The 21,611-nt window shown below is 36.4% G+C and overlaps 1 protein-coding gene across 17 annotated transcripts in view; it reads right to left on the reverse strand.

Annotated features, from left to right (window-relative positions):
• DLG2 (discs large MAGUK scaffold protein 2) overlaps nt 1–21,611 on the reverse strand; it is an 885,772-nt gene that overhangs the window by 26,303 nt on the left and 837,858 nt on the right. The gene's annotated exons all lie outside the window — the stretch shown is intronic.

Here is a 21,611-nt window from a genome sequence, read left to right on the forward strand (position 1 = left end):
AGCCTGGATTTAATTTAAAACACACAAAGGAGTGTATAGATGTATGATATAGGATATTTATAGTATCACACATAGATCCACGATCATTATTCATTCAAAAGAGATTTTAAAGACACATGAGCTTCACACCCTCATCTTGGAAACAGGGGGCCAAAGGCACAGAGAGGTTGAGTCCCTTGCTAATATCACAGAGTTAGTTGGTGACAGCTAGGATACTGTCAACCAAAATCTGATCTTGAAAGAGTCTAACTTGATATTCACTTGAGCAAGGGAGAAATAATGGTTACTCATCTATATTCTGACATGATAAAAAATACTGTAAGAAGGAATGTCCTTAAAAATGTAAACCACTTCATTAGGTTAAACGAGACTGAATTAAAAGTAATACAGGTATACATAATCTAATACATATATTCGAACTCATTCATTTGCTTGCTGAGAAGACTCCTTAAGAAAATTTCATTTATTCCCACTGTTGCTATTATGTAAATGCTTTGTGGGGTTTCTTCTTCGGGAAATGTGTTCACAGTCATTTTAGAAGCTATGCAAGTCTTAGTAAATTCATATTCACATATCATTTAAAAAATATGTTTCACCAGCTTGATTACCATACTTATTTGACTGGGTCTGAGAGTTACTCTCCAAAGAGCAAGATTTGTTACCACATAGGTATTAAAATGAATGTGCCAACAACTCTGATGGAAATTTGACAGGGATATCCTAAAATAGTTTTAGCAATGGCAGCTGGTAAAAATAAATATAGGGCCAGCAGGGTGACTACTTGGAAGGAAAAGGACTTGTTTGGATGTATATATTTTATCCATTGGTGGGAATCAGTTGCATGCCCTTATGGGTGTGAAGCTTGACTAAACAGTGTAAATAACTTATTTTCTTTGTATAATCATGTGCTCCTATATCAAATATCCATTTTGGTCATCATGTTTATTTAGGAAAAATTAAATTGCTAAAATGTCGGTGCTGTCATTCAGTAATTTATTACTTTGTTTGGTCCTAGGAACCTCACCAAAATCAGTGGAGCTTAATTTTTATGTTCCATTAAGAAGATTCTTAAAAAACAGTAAGTCAAATCTTGAATAATTTTTGAAATTAAGGAATATATTTTATGCTTAACATACCAAGTATTAGATATACATTCTCAGGGTAAAAAGAAATATTACTTCAGAATTTATTACTCCACTGACAGCACTTATTTATGTTCAATATAGTTCTGTCAGACTTGTCATTAAAGATTTGTGTCCAGGGACAAGGCTGGGAACTCCCCCCAAATTTTCCCAGCTAAAAAATGGTAAATCCTTAAAGGAACATTAAATATTCTTGCATCACTCCAGTTTCATGCCACTTTTACATTTCAAGCATTTTAAACTTCAGTAACTGAAAATAAAAGAAAAAAATTATGTAAGAATTAATGACATGTGATATTGCAAGATATGTTAGACATTTAACTTCAACATCATGGATGACTTGTCATGCAAAAAAAAAATTACAAATTTTCATGCAAATATGAAACAATGCCCAAAGGAGTAAAGCCTGGGGTTGAAATGTAGACACAGATGGACAGCATGGAGGTGTTTTAGGGTCAAAATGGGGCCACATGCAAACCACATCATTTAACTTGTCTCATGGGATCAAAGGAAAATGAAAATGTGTTGTCTGTGATTAATTCTTTTTTCTTTTCAAAGCAAGGACTGTATAATGTGTTAACATTTCCCAATTATGAAAATGTTGTGTATCATGAGTCATCTGATTGGGATCTAATAATATTTAGCACCACATCTTTAAGAGAACAGAAAATACATAATTGTTCAAAAATAAAATTATCTAATGTATTAGTCTTATTACCCAAAGTCATTTTGTATTGGAATTAAAGAGTAGGAAATAGAATTATCAGTTGTTAAGTGGCCTTACATTTATGGACACAAAACCAAATCACAACTTCTGTTCACACTCACAGACTTAAAAGTCACATGTTTAGGATCTTAGCTAAACATTTCAAATGTAAGAGGTTATACGTAGCTTATAATGTTCTAACACTAGTCTTTATTTTTTATTAGACATGTATAATACCATTATATAAGCTTTTTGTCACTGGTAATTTTCTTTTAAATTTAAAAAAGGAAAATCTGTTACATGAGTGTTAGGTGAGAATAATAAATTAGCACTTTTACTATTTATAGAGCACATAGCTCTAAAGCAACTGAAGGCTGGTTTACAGCTCTGTTAAACATACTTGATCAATGCTATTTTTTCTCTACACTGCTATATCTTAGATCTTGATCTAATCCTTTCATGGCAGGAAACTTCTTTGAATCGAGACTTTGAAAATACCAATCACATGTGGTAAGTGGCAAGTTGGCATAAGTAAGAATTCCATTTTAGAATTTGGCCTGAATCATTGAGTTCTTATGAACAAAAGTGATACAACAACTACCATTTATTGAGTACTTATTATGTGCAAGGCTTGGTTCTAAAAGCTCTAAATTTGCTAATCTCCACACTAACTTCAAGAGGTTGGTATCATCATTTTCCCCATGTTACAGATGAGGAAACTGAAGTTTACAGATATTCTGTACTTGTCCAAAGTCACATAGTTGATGAGAGGTAAAGTCAGGATTTGAATTTGCAAATATTACTTGTTGCAGATATTGCTGCTTTTAGGAGTAAGAAAAGCTTCTGCAATCCAAGCCTGTTTCAAATATTTATTTAAAATTAATAGCAGTTGACTTTCATGATACCACAATCTGTCATCATTCCCACAGCTTCACAGTTTGGCAGTTATTTTTTGAAGCCATCAGAAGTTATTGGATTCAACCATACTTTTGTAGGTTAACTTTTGATACTCATTCATATTTTTGAGGGCTCTATTCTATTGTTCTTATTCTTATGATAATGTAAAAAATAAAATAAAAAGAATTTCAGTGGGGCAAGCTATGAATGGCAATTAAAAGGTGATTGTTCACACAACAGGCAAATATATAGAGACAAAGTAGATTAGTGGTTGGTTAGGGTTGGGGATAGGGTATACAGAGAGTAGGAAGTGATAGCTGATGAGTATGGTGTTAGTTTTAGGGGAGATGAAATGTTCTAAAATTAGATTGTGGTGATGGTTGCATAACCCTATGAATATACTAAAAAACACTGAATTGTACACTTTAAGTGGGTGAATTGTAAACTATGTGAATTATATCTCAATAAAGCCATTAAAAAAAGAAACCTCTCCCCGACCCGTAAACCATAGGATGGGAGGAAACAAACACAGCATGTTTTAAATTTTATTTAGAGTGATTTTTTTTATATTGAATAGAATGAATTGAAAACACGTCTCTAACCCTTGTAATCAATCAGATATACACACCTTGTTTATCTGATTCTGCTGTTTCTCTGTTAAATGAATACCCTTCATGTTGTGACAGACATTAGAACATCCATACCAGGAGTCAGCATATTATCACTGTCACTCAAAAATCTCTAGGTTGTTAGGCCAAGGGCATGAAACTGCCCAGCATGACCCTAAGTTGTAATGTCATTGCTGCACTGGCTTAAGATAACGTGTCCTTCATGAAGAAAGAAAGGAAACAAAACAAAAACTCAAATTGCTGCTGCTTCCACTTGAATCAAATGTTCTTAAAGACACATGAATGAATCAATGTATTTTCATCTTTTTCATGCAGAAAATTTTAAAACCAGGGATATGTGTCAGTTTCTCTTTTCATATTTTTGTTCATATTTTTCAAATCTCAAATGTTTCTTAGCTCTAAAATGTTGCTTTCATGATATGAATGTTCCCTGGGAGAATTTAGATTGAAATTTGTACTGAGCCCAGATAACACAATTTCTGTGACCTCTCTATCTTTTAGAAATGCTTCTTTCCTCCTAATTTATTCTTGTCTCCCCTCCTCTAAGATAACTGTATTCCCTTTGGAAGGTTGTTACTATAAATTTGGGCCATCACTTTGTTCTATACATATCTCGTTTTTGTATAGAAAAGATAATTTTAAAACAAAGAGATTTAAGAACAAGTAAGAACGAAACAAAGAGATTATTAAAGGAAAGACAAGAGTTGGCTTGAGATACATTTGTTTCCAGAAATGTGTCTATATGGATGTGTGTACACATATATGTGTCTAGAACATTGTCAATTCAAAAAGGGTTCCATTGAGCTCCAATAACTAGTAACACCACACACAAAAAAGATAATCAGATGATATATGCTTCCTGATGAGAGAACAAAATATTACTATAGAATAGTTTTGTAAATTTCTATTCTCAAAAGTAAAGAAAACAAAATCCTTCTCTCCCCAATGAAGCTGAATATAATTAAGCCTTTCCACCAACTACTAGTTTATAGAAATAAAGAGACAGAGAAACATGATAAATTATACTATAAAGAAAATCTGGAGTAAACTCTATAAGACAAAGGACCTGGTTTCTTAAGTATAAAAAAAATGAAAGGAAACCAAAAAAATGGAGGGAAAACATATAAAGCAGTAGAGACTTAGGATGGCTCAATCAATTACAGTAGATTTCACTTCTGGTGTAAACAAATGGTAAAACAAAACAAAATGATAAAATCATTTATGGTATTTATGAGTCAATTTGAGACCTGAAAAGAAACAGGATATTTATTAATTCAGTAATTGTTAATTTTTATGTGTGTATAATGGCATTGTGGTCATGCTATATTGAAATATTTACAGTTGAAATGATTTGACACACTGGATTTGCTTCAGAAAGTAGGAAAGGAACATAATACTATGACTACCTTCAGAATATATTCTAATGACAGAAGTATAAAGAAATCTTGATCTTCACTTAGCAGGTTTATTGTTTGTTGAATTCTGAAACCATTTGGTATGTGAGTAATGAGCAAGTGAATAAACACATGTATGTTGCTGGGAAGTGAGGTCACTGTGAAAGAAGAGTGAGCTACAAATGTGAAATGGGGAAAAGACAGAAAGAATTTTATGATGGTGAATAGTAAATAAAGGCACCCAACATGAATTTAAGATTTTCTAAAAAACTTTATTTCCTCTCTTTGTCCACTAAAGGAGTCTAGATGTAGTGATGCCCTAGGAACAAAAAGCAAACCTGGTGCTCACATTTTGTTTTCTAAATACCATTTTCCACAAAAAAGGAACTAGTGTTTTTTTTTTTTTTTTTTTTTAAAGAAACAGCTCATTCCATAAGCAGGGTAAGTATAAACTGAATCTGAAATATTTTGTTGGATTGGAAAGTTAAGAAGTACTAGACCTAAACATAAAAACAATATAAAGCTTAAAAAACCTAAAACTAATGGTGGCATGTCAAACAGACACCAAAGCCAGTTTAAAAGGGATTATACCCGCCAAATTTAGATAATTTGAATGTTAAAATGAATAATGACAGTAATTGAATGTAACATACTGAATTAAAAAAGAAATTCATGAGTCCAGAGAGATTACCAAAACTACTTTAATTAAGTAATCAAAAATGAGAAGGAAGAGAAAGTTTTTTATAGTAGAATGACAACTATAGAAGGAATGGTAAAGTCAGAAAACCACCATTTTTCAGCTACCATAATAATAATCAATTCAGGAAAGAATCATCAGTAGTTGCTAAGACTATTTATTGAAAATTTATTGAGGAACATGATATTTAGCTCCTTGCATATCATTTAATTATTAAAAAGGTGAGTAAAAGAGCCTTTCTTGTAGAGTTATCTGGCAGATATCACCTTAACCAAGGGATCAAACATAGCATCACTGAAAAGTGGGATAACCTGACACCGTGTGCCTCCTGATAGAAAGCATTGAGAAGTATACAATATCACTGATGTAGTATTGCCAAAAATACATTGGGTGAAACTAACCATGAAGAAATATTCAGAAAAATTAAAATTAAGAGCCATCCTCTTAAAATGTCAATGTTTTAAAAAACATAAAAAGCTAGATTAAAGGAGATTAAGGAAGTGTGGTCCTGGATTAAATTCTGGATCAAACAAAAAAATATTGTAATTTTATAAATATACTTCATATATCTCCTACACACACACACACACACACACACACGTCATACATATAAGAATGTGCAAAACAAGACTGACTGTGATTTGATTGTTGCTGAAGCTGAGTAATGAATCCAAAGGCTCATAATTATATTCTTTCCAGATATTTTATAAATTTGAAATTTTTCTTGATAACTTGTGCCACACACAAAAATTTTCTAGAGATGAATTGCAGAGCCAATTCAAAAGCTTAAACTACAAAATTTCTAGAAGAAAATAGAGACTATATTTGTAATCAGAGCCAGATGGAGATTTCTTCAATGGAACATAATAGCACAAATGATAAATAAAAAATTGGTGAATTGGATTTCATCATCGATGAAAACTTTTGCTCTTCAGAAGAAATCATTAAGAAAGTGAAAAGGCAATCCACAAACTGGGAAACAATTTTACAATACATATACCTGATAAAGGATTTTTATTTAGAATATTTAAAAATTCTTACAATTGAACAAAAAAAGAAAAGCCATCCAATAAAAAATGGGCAAAAGACTTGATTAGATACCTAACATAAGATATACAAATGGTCAAAAAACATATGAAAAACATCATTAGTCATGAGGGCAAAGCAAATTGAAGTCAAAGCAAGATACCATCTCAATACCCACCAGAGTGGATAATATAAAAAAGACTAACCATATTAGGTGTTGGTAAGGATATGAAGCAATTAGAACTCTCACAAAAATTATTGGTGGGAATGTAAAAGGATATAGCCACTTTGAAAAATAGTTTGGCAGTCTCCTATAAAGTTAATCATATAGCAAAGTTCGGAAAGTCACCTTTAGATATTTATACAAGAGAAAAACATATGCCACAAAAAGGCATGTACTAGAATATTTATAATGACTTCAAACAAGAAACAGCCCTAATGTCCTTCAATAGGTGAAGTCATAAACTATGGTATACTGATATACACAGTATATTGTTATTGTTACTCAGCAATAAAGAGAATTGAACTACTTCACCAATAAAAGGCAACAACATGGATGCATCTCAAAAGCATTATATTGAGTGATGGAAGGCAGACACAAAAAAATACTAATGAATGACTTCAATTATAACAAGTTCTAGAACAGGAAAAACTAAGCCATGGTGGTAGAAATCAAATCAGCAGTTGAGGAAGTAATAAACTATGTCTTACCATCTTTATCGTGGTTAGAACATGACCCTCCCCCAAAATATACTTTTAACTTAGGCCACTCTCTTAAATATATATAGATCATCTACATTTATGTAGATGTAGACTCAGGTGGTGGTTATAAGAATGCTTTCCTCTTTGCCCATCACATGAATCACTGGATACATTTTCAAGGTTATGCTCAGATGTCCTACCAAGGCTGTCACAGTGAATGCCACTCATTTTTACACATTTCTTTCCTACTACATTATGATCTCAGAGCTGGAACTATATCATTTTCATTTCTGTATCCCCAGGATCTAGAGCATGATAGGTACTCAATAAATATTCATCAGGTGAATGCGTGAACCAAAGTTTTGAGTGATGATTCTTGTTGGTAATATGGGGAGAAACTTCTGGCAAAAAAAAGGAGGAGTAGGAGCAAGAGAATAACAAACATCTGGAGAAAAGAGGGAGAAGTAACAGAGGAGTAAGATCATAGCCAAATGAGTGATATTTGAATTTATTGCTTTTCTCTGCAGTTATTATCTCTTAGAATTTGTTTTTATCATGAATATTTTTAAATATTTTATTTATTTATTTATGAGAGACACACAGAGAGAGGCAGAGACACAGGCAGAGGAAGAAGCAGGCTCCTCGTGGGGAGCCAGATGCGGGACTAGATCCTGGAACCCTGGGATCATGCCTTGAGTTGAAGGCAGATGCTCAACCACTGAGTCACCCAGGCCTGCCTTGCTCATGAATTTTATCTCATAATTCTATGCTCTATAATCTGATTTACTTTTAGTTGCTATTTATTACTAGTAATAAAAATGTGGTGGCTCAGCTATTTGCTTGTATGCATTTTTGCATAGTATCACATTTTCAGCTCTATGGTCCACAATTGAATAAATAGTTTAAAGGATTTTAGTAGTATTAATACCTTCAATAAAATTATCATTTAATTTTCCTTTTCTAACTTTTTCCCCTAATCAAATTTTATTCATTTTCCTAACTAATAGGTTAGTTTGTTAAAAATACTTTTCCTATTAACAAATCATTTCTCTTTCAGGGAGACATATTATATGGTCTACAGAATATTAAATTGATTTTTTTTTTACTATTGTAACATATAGTAAAGTCTTATGGGAAAATATTTTGAAATTTATTTTTTTCTTTTTTTTTAGAATATTTTGAAATTTAGATGTATGATCTTAGAAATGATATTTAATCTCAGCCTCAGTTGTGAGTATTTAAATGTGATAATGTGATAAGCTCTTACTATAGTGCCTGACACTTACTTAGTAAAGCTCACTAAATGGGGCCAATTATTTTAATGAGAACAGAAGCACCTTCCCATATCATTAGGGAGTCTTTGGAAGCATCAGCTTTAAGAGTGCAAAACAATGGGAAGAAATCAGAAATTAATAACAAAAAGAAATTTAGGAAATTCCCAAACATGTGAAAATACAAAAACAAAACAAAACAAAACAAACAAAAAATGAACAACACTCTCCTAACTAGCCAACGTGTCAAAAAAAATTACAAGAGAACTAGAAACTACTATTAAATGAATGAAAATAAAGACATCATTAGATAAAGCAGTGCTTAGAGGGAAATTTATAGCTATAAAATGCTATACACTACATTAATAAAGATCTGAAATCAAATATTTCATCTTCCACCTTTGGACACTGGGAAAAAAAATGACCGAACTAAATCTAAAACAATAAGAAAAAGGCAATAATAGAATTAGAGCAGAACTTAGTAAACTAGGGAATAGAAAAATAAAAATCAACCAAACCAAAAGTTAGTTCCTTGAAAATATTACAAAATTGATAAACCATTAGATTGGCTAAGAAAAAAAAATAGAATCATTATAGATATCAGGAATGAAAGGGACATTATTACTGACCTTACAGAAATAAAAATATTTTTAAGGCATACTATGAACAGTTGTATACCAATAAATTAGATAACTTAGATGAAATGGACAAATTTCCAGAAAGACACAAACTACCAAAACTGACTCAAGAAGAAAAAGAACTCTGAATACATTTATAACAAATAGATTGAATCAATAATTTAAAAAATTATCTATAAAGAAAAGCCCATGGCGATGGCTTCTTGCTGAATTTTAGTAAACATTTAAAAAAGAATAAATGCCAATTCTTCACAAACTCTTCCAAAAGATGAAATTTATTCTGTGAGGCCACTTTTACTTTGATACCAAAATTAGAAAAGACATCAAAAGAAATGGAGACTACAAATGCTGTGCTTGGCTAGCTCAGTTGGTAGAGCATGTGACTCTTGATCTCAAGGTCTTGAGTTCAAGCCCCACATCATGTGTGGAGTCTACTTAGAAGAAAACAAAACAAAACAAAACAAAAAAAACCCAGAAGAAATGAAGACTAAACCAATATATCTTATAAACACAATGACAATTTAATATTTTATCAAGTAGATTATTATAGTTGGCTTACACATTCCTACCTTGTCAGGCATTTCTATCATTTTTCATTTTTAAGTACCTTATGTTGCAATGACTTTAACATGTTTTGTTCCAAATTATTTCCTTGGGATAGATTTCTAGAAGTCGAATTATTGAGTTAAAAATTGTGGATAGTTAAAAATTTTGACATATTGCCAAATTGTTTTCAACATGATCTGTACTGATTGAGTGACATTTTCACCAGCAACGATTTATTCTTAATTTATAATCTGTCCCAATGATGTCTCCTATCTGCTTTTCCCCCGCAACGCCCCCTACACTCTCCATTACCCCATTACAATATAAGCCTTCCATGAAAAAGCTACATTATAAATCCATTAGCTAGAAACACAGTTTATTTAATCGAATTAAAAGAGAACACAGATACATCCTACAACTGAGAAATTAAGTTTTGGTTTTTCTCTGTCAAATTCTCTGCTTGAAGACTAGCTTTTCCAAGACAAGTTATTTGTCATAAAAGTATACGCTTCTATTTCTTTTACATTAAAATCTAGAGCTATGAGACAACAATAAATTATGAAAATACTATATTTACACTTCGGAGCATCATAACCAGAGACATTGTAAAATAATTGGCCAAAGTATTCTTCCTGAATAACTCATGAGTATTTCAGCAGCACTGCTCTGATCCATTTAAGAAAGAGACTGTGATTTCAGCTATAATCTGTTACTATTGACAGGTATTCTCTAAATGGCCTGGAGACCATCAAACTGGCTCCAGAATAGTGTGTGTGTGTGTGTGTGTGTGTGTGTGTGTGTGTGTGTGTGTGAATGACGTTGGGGCAGGGAGGTTATCTTTCTGGATATAGGGCTTTGGAGGTAGGTGTAGTATGGATCTATTTGCTACTAAAATTCAAAGTATTCCAGGATTATGTGGACACGACCTCAAACTGGCAGAATGAAAGTATCAGAGAATCAAACACCGAAGATGGTGCTGTTGCACTCTGTTGTCCACTACAGCTGAGTCTATCCCACAGTCCATCCTGCCTTGCAAACCTGAAACTGTCTGGTCACTGGGTCATAGCTATAGTTGATGGAAAGGATCGAAATGGTTTTCTTCAAGTTCACTGTAGCTGATGGAACCTTTTTGCTACTGTCCGCTAGTGGGCCATTCATTTTTTTTTCACTTTATTAATAAATTTATTATTTTTCATTATTCACTTTCTCCATTATTTATTTATTGAATGACTACTATGTCCTTCTATGTGGCAAGCCCTCTGATGGTCCCTTAGCAATTTGGTCTGCATTGAAATAGATCTTAATATTTTCGACTAGTGCTAGAGATAATAAAATTCAGCAAAGCATTCTGACAACATGTCATTCTTTTTTTTTTCAATTTGTGCACCATTTTTTTGTGGTAGATTCCATAGGAAATTGCAGGCTATATGATTCCAATTAATTGCTTCATAATTCTTGAATCGTCCAGAATTTCATCTTTTTTCAAAAAAAGATTTTATTTATTTGAGAGAGAGAGAGAGAGAGAGAGCAGGGGAAGGAGCAAAGAGAGAGGGAAAAGAGAGAGGGGAAAAGCAAAGAGAGAGAGAAAAGACTCCTCACTGGAGAGGGAGCCCGATGGAATGCAGAGCTCGGTGTGGGGCTCAAAGGGGGGCTCGATCCCAGGACTCTGAGATCATAAGCTGAGCTGAAGGCAGGCTCTTAACCAACTGAGTCACCCAGGCACCCCCAGCATTTCATCTTTAAGCCACAAAATACAATGGCTTATACAATAACCCATAGGCTCTGAAAACAGCACTAGGCAAAAAACTAAAAATCTTTATTCCCAACTTCACTCATTTTCACCAGATTCTCATCAATGGGGCACACTGGAATTATTTTTATTATTTATTTATTTACTTTTAATTTTTTGGAATTATTTTTAAATTCTCATGAATTTAATTAGGCATCCACCAGGTTAGGCTTATTCTTGGACTGTTTCAGTCCTTACCCAGAATCACCTAGTTTGGGACTCAAGAGTTCTTTAATTGCCTTATTTATGTTAGCCTAACTCTGCAAGGAACATGATCTTGTCTTAAAGTTTTCTTTTGCACTTCCCACAGTGCCCCAGAATGATTCATGGAGCAAAATTGATAATAGAGACTTGCTAATCATCATAGCATTGTAAAAAATTCTATTTTTTAAAGTAACCTCTATACTGAACCAGTATGAGGCTTGAATTCATAACCCTGAGAACAAAGAGTCGCATATGCTACCGACTGAGCCAGCGAGGCACTCCATAATAGCATTTTAAAAAATTATCGTTTGTTAAATGCTAACCTACAAGGCAGGTGCTTTTAGAAGTGATTTACATGGATTCCCATTCTCAGTGCTTTCCACATATCATCAGCACACATCAAACTGTGTCCACACTTTAAACATAAGGAAATTGAAGTATAGAGAGGTCGATCACTTGCTCCAGGATTTATACAGCTATGATTCATGGGCCAAGTTTCATTCCCAAGCAGTTAGCTTCAGAGTTGAGCCCTTAATCACAATGCAGTACTGCCTTTCTTGGGACTGCAAAGATTCCAATATTCATTCCACTCTGCTTTCAGCATACAGCCACGGTAATCATTGCTAAGAATTTCTGCAGGCAAATTACTTTCTGTGGCATTTTATACTTTCTTTCCGAAACATAATCTCTGTTGCTTTATTCTTCTCCAGTGGTTTAAGCAATGGGATTTCCATGACGACTGCACTAGGGGCTCTGATAACAGTGAATGCTGTGCAGTAGTATGAAGTAGTATGTTCACTTGCAGGGAGCGTATCACTCCTCAGTTTCATTTTTTCATTCTCAGGAATACCAGTTCTGCAACTTCCTCAAGTGCTCCTCTTCACTTTACTGGCTGGGCCTACCCACTTACACTGAAGGTGGTATGATCCCATGAGGCCAGCAGGGAAGCTGTATGCTGATTTACCCTACTTGGCTGAGGAGAAAATCCTTACTTAAATCCATCCATTGATTTATACCAATAGAAAGTAACAAAAGGTTGGAGCACCAGTTGGACATCCCATTCTTGATTTTGGCTCAGGTCATGATGTCAGGGTTGTGGGATCGAGCCCCTCACTCAGCAGGGAATCTGCTTGAGATTTTGCTCTTTCCCTCTCCCCTCACCCCTGCTCATGCTCTTTCTCCCTCAAATAAATAAAAAAATAAAATCTTAAAAAAATAAAGTAACAAATTTTTGTCTTTCCCTTTGTTTCCTTTTTTTTTAAAAAAAGATTTTATTTATGTATTCATGAGAGATACAGAGACAGAGGCAGAGACATAGGCAGAGGGAGAAGCAGGCTCCCAGTAGGGAGCCTGATGCGGGACTTGACCCAAGGACCCCCAGGACCATGACCTGAGCCAAAGGCAGACAGACGCGCAACCACCGAGCCACCTGGGTACCCTTCCCCTTTGTTTCCATTACTATCTGTCTAAGCACTTCTGATGTTACTCATTCCTCATGGACCTTCTTCCCTCAGGCTCACCTGACTAATCCATACCCCTCTATTCTATGGAGTTACTTCCATTTATTCATCCACCAAATATATGTTGAGCACATGTATATGCCAGGCACTGTGCTAGGAGCTGGAGCTGTCATAAACTGCAAAGGATCTCACAATTCAGTGACAGAGAGAGATTCTTAAGTTACTAGTATATTTTGACAGTGTGTGCAAGATACTAGAGAGGCATCAGGAATAACTTCTGCTGCAGAGGAGAGCAAGAAGTGAAATGTGAACTAGATACTGAAGGTTAGGTCATTGCTCACTAAGTGGAATAGGGAGGAGGAGAGAGAGGTTCTTCCACCAGCCGAAGAAGTTCAGCAGAGTTCTTCTCTGTTCTCCGGTAACTCAAAGTGTATCTGTTCTCCAATTTGATAAGCACATTGATAATAATAGCAGTGGCAAATATTGGTTGAATTCTTTCTCTGAGCCGTTGTTAGCATTATTAATCATTTTGTACTAATAATGTCATTGGGTCCTCCTCATAATCCCATCACACACTCACACACACCCCTCTGTCTATATTATTTCAGGAATACAGATGAGAAAACTGAGACGTAGAGAGGTGACATCAGTTGCTAAGCTGTTAAGTGGCAGAACCAGATTCAAACTCCGCTCTCTCAGACTACAAAACCCAAATTTCACTATTATTTTGTTTTCTGTTTGTACTTTTCCAGGGCTGAGTACAGAGTAGTTGCCTAAGCAGTGTTGGTAGAGGGAAGAATTAGTCAACAGCTACGTGTCTGTGGCAGGGGAGTTGTGCTATGCTGTGTTGCAGGCAGGGAGGGACCAGTGACTTCATTCATAATTTGGTTTATTCAAATGGAGGCATGTCTTGTTACAGGGTGAAGCCAGTACCTGTATACCGTCCCAAGTATTTATTAAATGAGAAGCATGCACGGGGAAGAGGTTAAGAGCCCAGTCCTGGGGTTAGATAGGCCCAGGCACACTGCTTCTCTGCTAGTCACACTTTTTTTTTCTTCTTTTTCTTCTTGAGAGTCTTCCTTACTAACAAGTTTGATTCTGTTCAGTGGCTATGTGTGCTTGGGCTAGGTATTTAACCTTTCTAGGATTACTGTCCTTATCTGTACCATAAATATAATAATAATATCTACTTCATACCATCATCATTATTTTCGTCATCATCATCACCACTGGTGACACATGAGGCTCTGAGAGGTAACTTGCTTTGCTTGTGGGGCTTACTGTCTATTGTTGGACAATAGGCAGATATCCATGCTCTCTGTGCTGTGGAAACTCAGAGGAAAGACTCCTGGTCTGGCCTGTCTTACCTACTTGAGCTTAGGAAACTTAAGGTCACTTTTCCTTCCTGAGCGTTAGCTTCCTATTCTGCACTCAGGGAGATAAATGAATGACCACAAAGGTCCTTTATGCTGTGAAGATATTTCCTCCTCCCTTTGATCATTCTCCCCTCTCCTTCCCTGCTTTAGCTGGAAGAGGTACTCAGCCTCGCCCTCGTGGATGATGACTCAGTTTGGGGAGCTGACAGTTTACTCTTTGTCTCCCATGATCTGATGTCAACTGCAGATCCAAAGCACACAAGATGTCATTTGTAGCATTCATATCTCAGGAGGCATCACAGGGAAACCAATATGTAAAGCCCAATAATAAAGAGTATTCTTTGTAAAGTTGTACCTGATTGAATAATTTTCACCTCTTGCTTGCTTCTGGAAGGAGGGGTAACTCACAAATGAAGACAAATCTATTAGACTTGAAACTTCTGGACAATCACCCAATAGCCCCATTTTAGCAGGACAAGTCACAGGGGTTAGAGCTCTGGGAGTTCAGTGGTGTGGCAGGTGAGTGGAGAGGTGTTTCTGTCTGGGACACTTTTTTCACACTATGCTGAGCCTTCCAGCTACACATTTCCTTTGAGATGCACTTCAAATACTATATGCTAGTGGATTGTTTTCTTTTTTTTTTAAAGATTTTATTTATTTATTCATGAGAGACACAGAGAAAGAGGCAGAGACCTAGGCAGAGGGAGAAGCAGGCTCCATGCAGGGAGCCTGACGCAGGACCCGATCCCGGGACTCCAGGATCATGCCCTGGGATGAAGGCAGGTGCTAAACCACTGAGCCACCCAGGGATCCCCTAGTGGATTGTTTTCTAAGACAAGTAGAACTCAGGAGAGGAGGATATCTTAGTTCTAATGTGAGAGATATGAGTAGCCCAAAGATTTCTCAATAGTTCATTTTTTGAGGAAAGTAAAATTGAACATTGCTTGCTAAACTTCAAATAGTAGCTGATAAAAGTGCAGGTTTTCACTTGGCTGAGATTTAAATTCCTGTAAGATTTTAGAGTGCAGATAAAAACCGTGGAAACACAAACACACGTCAAGGGAATAAAAACACCTTCAAAACCCCCAACACTTCCGTTTAAGAACACTCTCTCCCTTCCCTTCTCCCCTCCTCCCTTTCTCTCTTACACATACACAGCCTTCCTTCCTTTTCATGTTAGCTGACACAGCCCAGCAGATTCGTTATTATTTCTATAGGAGACATCAGGGATCTCAGGGTGAGATCACTGTCACTGTAACTGATTGTCACTTTAAAGCTAAAGAGAATGCTTCTTGTGTCTAGGGAGGTTATTTTTTTCCTTCAGCATCCACCGGGAACTTTGCAATCATCCTTGATTCCTTACTTGTGAATTTCTATCACTTTTTTCTCCATTCTTCCTGCTACTGTCTTGGTTTAAGAGGAAGAATATTTATACCTTATTTGGACATAGCATGCACACAAGAATTGTGTTCCCCTTGCGAGAAAATTCATTCGCATCACATAGCACAGTGCTAGGAAATAGCATCTAATAACATTATCACTCCTTATCCATTCTGATTTCAGGGGCTGAAGAGTGTAAATCCTAGTAGGAGTTACTACATTTGGCAGCAATATCCTTACTTGAAGGCTCCAAAGGAGTGGGATACTAATACCTTCTCCATCATGGGCTATTGTAATGCTAAATGCAACCAGGCATATATGAGCTTAGCCATGGTAAGTGTTCAATAAATGATAATTATTTTTTGTTCTGTAAGCATTTATTGTTTTTGCCAAACATATTCAGGGATCCAAAGGCAAAAGTGTCTGGTGCAAAGTAGAAAAAGGCACTCCCTCTAGGAAGAGGAATCACAAAAGCTCACTTTCTCAGGCTGGCTCTTGCTAAATGTTATGTGAGATGAGTTTTGTCCTCCAGGTGTGTCTCCTCTGTAGCAATATGGCTGTAATAAACACTGGGGCTCACATTTAAGCAAATCATTACCACATTGTGTTACAACTGCTATGATGGAGGCACACGTAACAGGCATTGAGGAGGGAGCGAGGGCCAAGGGCTGCTGGGGAAGCTGGAGAAGGCACAGGGGCACCATTTTAAATGGGATTTGAAGAATGAGTAGGAGACTGCAGATGGAGCTAGAAGAGCAAAGCTCAGTTCACGCAGAGGAAAGGCCTGCCCAATAGGGGGCGCAAAGCCACCTCTTTTCCCCTCCACTCCTCCCCAACGCTGCGAAGTTTTCTGGATGGATGTAGGATTTAGGGGAAAGTGGGGTTCAGACAAATCATGGGAAAGATGCTCAAGAAGCAGCTCTGGCCTGTACTGTGAACCCCTCAGTCACATATGGTACTACTGAATGTTTACTTCTGTTCAAGAATTAAGCAATAAATAATCAGTATAAATTTTTCTACAGAAATCAGATGTAGAGTTCAGAACCATTCTTTTGTCATTTAGCAACTTCAAGTATGATTTATAATATATATTATAAAGAAGGAGAACTTTGCAGCTGAGAGAGAAGCTGCAAAATCTACTCATCAAAGTCTTATGCATTTTCATCACAAGGAAGATCCTACTATTAAACGGAAAAAAAAAAAGAAAGCTTATTCCTTGTATCTCTCAGCCCACAGTAGATTAAAAATAGCATAATTCATTTTGGATGGGGGCTAGACAGAGGTGCTGCTCCAGGCACATATCTGCAGACAGTGCCAAGAAAGTACAGTTGAGCATTGCACAGTGAGGCAGGCGAGGAAAACAGCTGGGGGTGGATTCAGCCACAGAGGGTATCTGTAGTGTGGTAACAGAACTCCATAATCATTCACTCAGCAATTCCTTAAGGGTCCGAGCTAAGGGCAGGTGAAAGGTGAGGAGTGAAGACTAACCTTGGACCTCCGCGTGGGTTTTGCAGTGGGCATCCTGTCGATAAACAGTGGTGTGAGAATTGATTCTTTGCCTAATACCCAGTCCATACATTTCAAAAGAAATTTCCACATAGCAGCCACTACAAGGTGAAGCCCTACATAGTGGGTGAAGATTTAGTATTACTGAAGCATCACCAATCACGTTAACATTGAGATTTTGATTTTTGTTGCTGTAATATGGAAGTACTAAATATATGTGGTGCTTAATTTGTAATTTTATTTGACATTATAGATGATAAGAGCTATAAGCATGTGGTATTTGTACTTAATTTTATTTATATATATTTAGGAATCATCATCATAAAAAGATTTAGTCAACGCTGGGGGAGACCAGAAGGATTATTTTCTTTTATTTTAAGATTTATTTATTTATTTTTAGAGAGAGAGTGCAGGGGGAGGGACAGAATCTTTTTTTTTTTAATATTTTATTTATTTATTCGTGAGAGACACACGGAGAGAGAGGGAGCCAGAGACACAACAGGGAGGAAGAAGCAGGCTCCATGCAGGGAGGAGCCTGATGTGGGACTCGATCCCGGGACTCCAGGATCACATCCTGGGCCAAAGGCTGGCACTAAACCACTGAGCCACCCAGGGATCCCCAGAGGAAGAGAATCTGAAGCAGACTCCCTGCTGAGTGTGGAATCTGACCACAGGCTGTCTCACAATCCTGAAGTCATAGCCCTGAGATCACAACCTGAGCTGAAATCAAGAGTCAGATGCTTAACCTACTAAGCCACTCAGGTGGCCCCGGATTATTTTCTTTAAAAGAGGTTTCTGTGTAGTCCTTACCTAATAGGGTTGTTGTAAGGAATAAATGAGAAAAGTCCTTATAATTTACTTATTTAGCAAAATGCCTGAAGGTTATACATAACCTTCAGTAAGTGATAGTTATATTGTTTTCACATTTTAGAAATAGTAACCGAAGTCAAATCCTTTATGCACCAAACGTGTACTTTGTTCTTTACTGAGAAGGGGGTAGACATGGAAGTTCAGTTAGTTCTTGGCGATCACTTGGGGGGAAAGAAGAGCTCTTTGCCTTTAATAACACAATGGACTCAGTAGCAATCATAAGTTGGTGTATTTCTTTTTTTTTCTTTTTAAAAAAATTTTTATTTAAGTTAACTTTTACACCCAATGCGGAGCTTGAACTCGTGACCCCGACATCAAGAGTTGCATGCTCTTCCCACTGAGCCAGCCAGGTGCCCCCAGTGCATTTCTTTTCTGACTGTAATTTGGGTTTGTGCTCCCAGGGCTCTACCTCTATGGGGGCCTGCAGGTTTAGGCTTGGAGGCGCTCACAGAACACTTCCTCCAAGAATGAGGAGTGACAGTTGTGTCTTTCACATGGAACCTGTGCTTCAAATTCGTTAAGGTGTTAATTCTTTGTGACAGGTGAGTACAAGCCAATTACAGGGAGAAACAGTGGCTTCTTGAAGTCTTCTGGGAAAAACCACCATTCAGAGAAAGGATGCCCAAATACCAGTTTCAACAAGTGGTAACAAATATTCATAAAGTTGTCAAAACATGAAGGCAAACAGCATATCTGCAAGTTTTTTGCTTCTTTTCAAGTGAGACGGGCTCTAAGGCACACTGACTTGTACTTGTCATACATTTGAGACAGCTGCCGGGAGAGCTTCACTTCACCCACATTTCCCAGAACCCTGGAAACTGCATTATGTGTTATCATTGCTTAACAAATAAAGGATGTTCCTTCTCCCTCATCACCTATGGATACTAATTGCCCTTGCTGCATGGAAAGAGTTATTTTTCCCTTTTTCCCTTTCAATGGACCTTAAGTGCACAGAATGCCATACATCATAATCCTTAGTCATCACACGCTTTTCATTGTCTCATGCCTTCATGGGAGCTGATAGATTCATGGTGCCTATTACATTATGATAGATGATCAAGAGAGAGTTAAGGAGGGAGCCACACATGGATTTTTTTTCTTGGGAAGTGTAATTTGGACTTAATGCCCTTTGTACTATGTCTCTTCAGGTTAGTTGATCTCATATCTTAATGAAGCAAGTTCACTACACCTCTTACTGGTCCCATTTTACAGAGGAATAATTGGCCTGCCTCAACTGACCTGACCACTTGCATAGATAGGACTGTAGCACTAGGTCTCTTGACTACCTGAGAAGGGCAGATTATGTACCGAGAATGCCAACTTCTAAGGAAATTCCAAACTTTCCCGGACCGTTCAATGTTTGCCAAGAACAAGGGCAAAGGCTCCTGCATCCTTGTTTTTCCCCTGTCCCTAGCATGTTGCTGGACATGAACAACATTTTGTAAATCTTTGCTGAATAAATGAAATGGTACTCATGTACCTCCAAAGGACAGCACTTGTCTATGTAATCGTGGACAGGCCACTCATTTCTCCTTCCCCTGCCTCCTCACCAATGAAATGGATAATGAACCAAAGTGCCTTGCCAATGCGAGGACTTACTACTAATATTCGTGAAGAATTTCTTAATCCCCAAAGAGTGGATCCAGCACCTCCACCTTTCTGCTTTTAACCTGGAAATCGGCCTAAAATTCGTTTCATTTAAAAACAATTATTTTAGCAACAGTTTTATTGATTCTGAGTTGGTTTCAGTTCAGCGGTTATTTTAGTATCATGCATAAACTGGTACTGGTTTCTAACAATGTGTGTGTGTATGTGTGTGTGCACCAGAAGGTAAGCTCTGGGATGACAAGAGGAAGTGCCTTATTCATCTGTGTCCCCATTCAGTGGCCAGAGCAGTATCTTGTACATAGGAGAAACTCAAAATCTATTTATTGAAGTGAAAGGAAAATAATTCTCAGATCGAGAGGATCTTCTTTTAAAGGCAATAATAATAATAATACATCGTTCAGTTCTCCATTTATAAGCCAGCAAAACCAATGTGGGCTGTATCTTCTAACTTACATAACTTTTCTCTTAATACATCACCTTCTTTATTCTTACATTATTTAACTCAATAATTATTGACTGAATGCCATTAACTATTTTAGGCCCTAAATAAATCACATCCCCTGCCTTTAAGGAACTTGCAATCTACTCTCCAGATTTTATTGTTATAGCTGAAAAATCAGAGTGTCAGAAAGAGAAGCTACTTGTTCCAGATCACATAGTTTAAAAAGTTAAATATAGGATCTAGGACAGTTACATTTCAGAGCCTATTTTCCTTTTTTCTAATGAAAAGACAGAGTAACTAGTTTTGTTTTTTTTAAAAGATTTTACTTATTTATTCATGAGAGACACAGAGAGAGGCAGAGACACAGGCAGAGGGAGAAGCAGGCTCTGTGCAGGGGGCCCGATTTGGGACTCGATCCCGGGATGCCAGGATCACGCCCTGGGCCGAAGGAAGACGCTCAACCACTGAGCCACCCAGGCATCCCATAATTAGGTATTTTTAATGAATATTAGGAACATAGTAGAAGCTGCTTTTGAAATGTCTCAGACATTACATGATCTGTCATTAAAAAACAATTTACCCACATGTAAACAGTACACAGTTGAAAAGAGGAAAGATATATATACTATTTTTGTTTGCTAAGAGTCTGCTATAATTACCGTGGTGAGGAAGTCAGATGATTGGATAGTCACTCTTGTACCTTTATCTTTTAGTATTGATGTTTTAGATTTCAGTGAGTTAAAAACCTCTGCAAAATGAAACATGCAAGCTCTAAGGTATGACTCTGGGCCTTTTGCCTTAAAGAGTCAGGTTAAAGGATGCTCTGTAGTGAATCAGAATTGATTCAGGATTAACTTTAAAGTAGAAATGGGTTTGAGCCAAATTCTCTGCATCATACTTAACATTTTGAATTAACAGAGGGAAGAAAATTTAACAAAATCTTAGTGTTCTTATCTGATAAAACTATACTTGTTATTTATAAAACCACAAATTATACATCTCCTATTTATACTACTTTAGCCCTAGTAGCATCACTAATTGAATAGATAGAATTAGCTATGCTAATAACATCCAGAATGAGTTCATACATAAATATGCCTTAAAGAATCAATTACTCTATTTTGCTCAGACGACATGCCATTACTCAGGGCCCAGCTCTGCCACTTACTAGCTCTACGAGCTTGGGTAAGTCATTGATCCTTTCTAAACTTCAGTTTTCTCATTGTAAAATGAGCATATTAAGAATACATGCCTTATAGGATTTTTGTAAAAAACAAATGAGCAATGCCTATTAAAAAAAAAAAGACCTGTAGAAAATAAGGCAATCT

This window comes from Nyctereutes procyonoides, unplaced genomic scaffold (genome assembly GCF_905146905.1).
Source record: "Nyctereutes procyonoides isolate TBG_1078 unplaced genomic scaffold, NYPRO_anot_genome, whole genome shotgun sequence".
Lineage (NCBI taxonomy): Eukaryota > Metazoa > Chordata > Mammalia > Carnivora > Canidae > Nyctereutes > Nyctereutes procyonoides.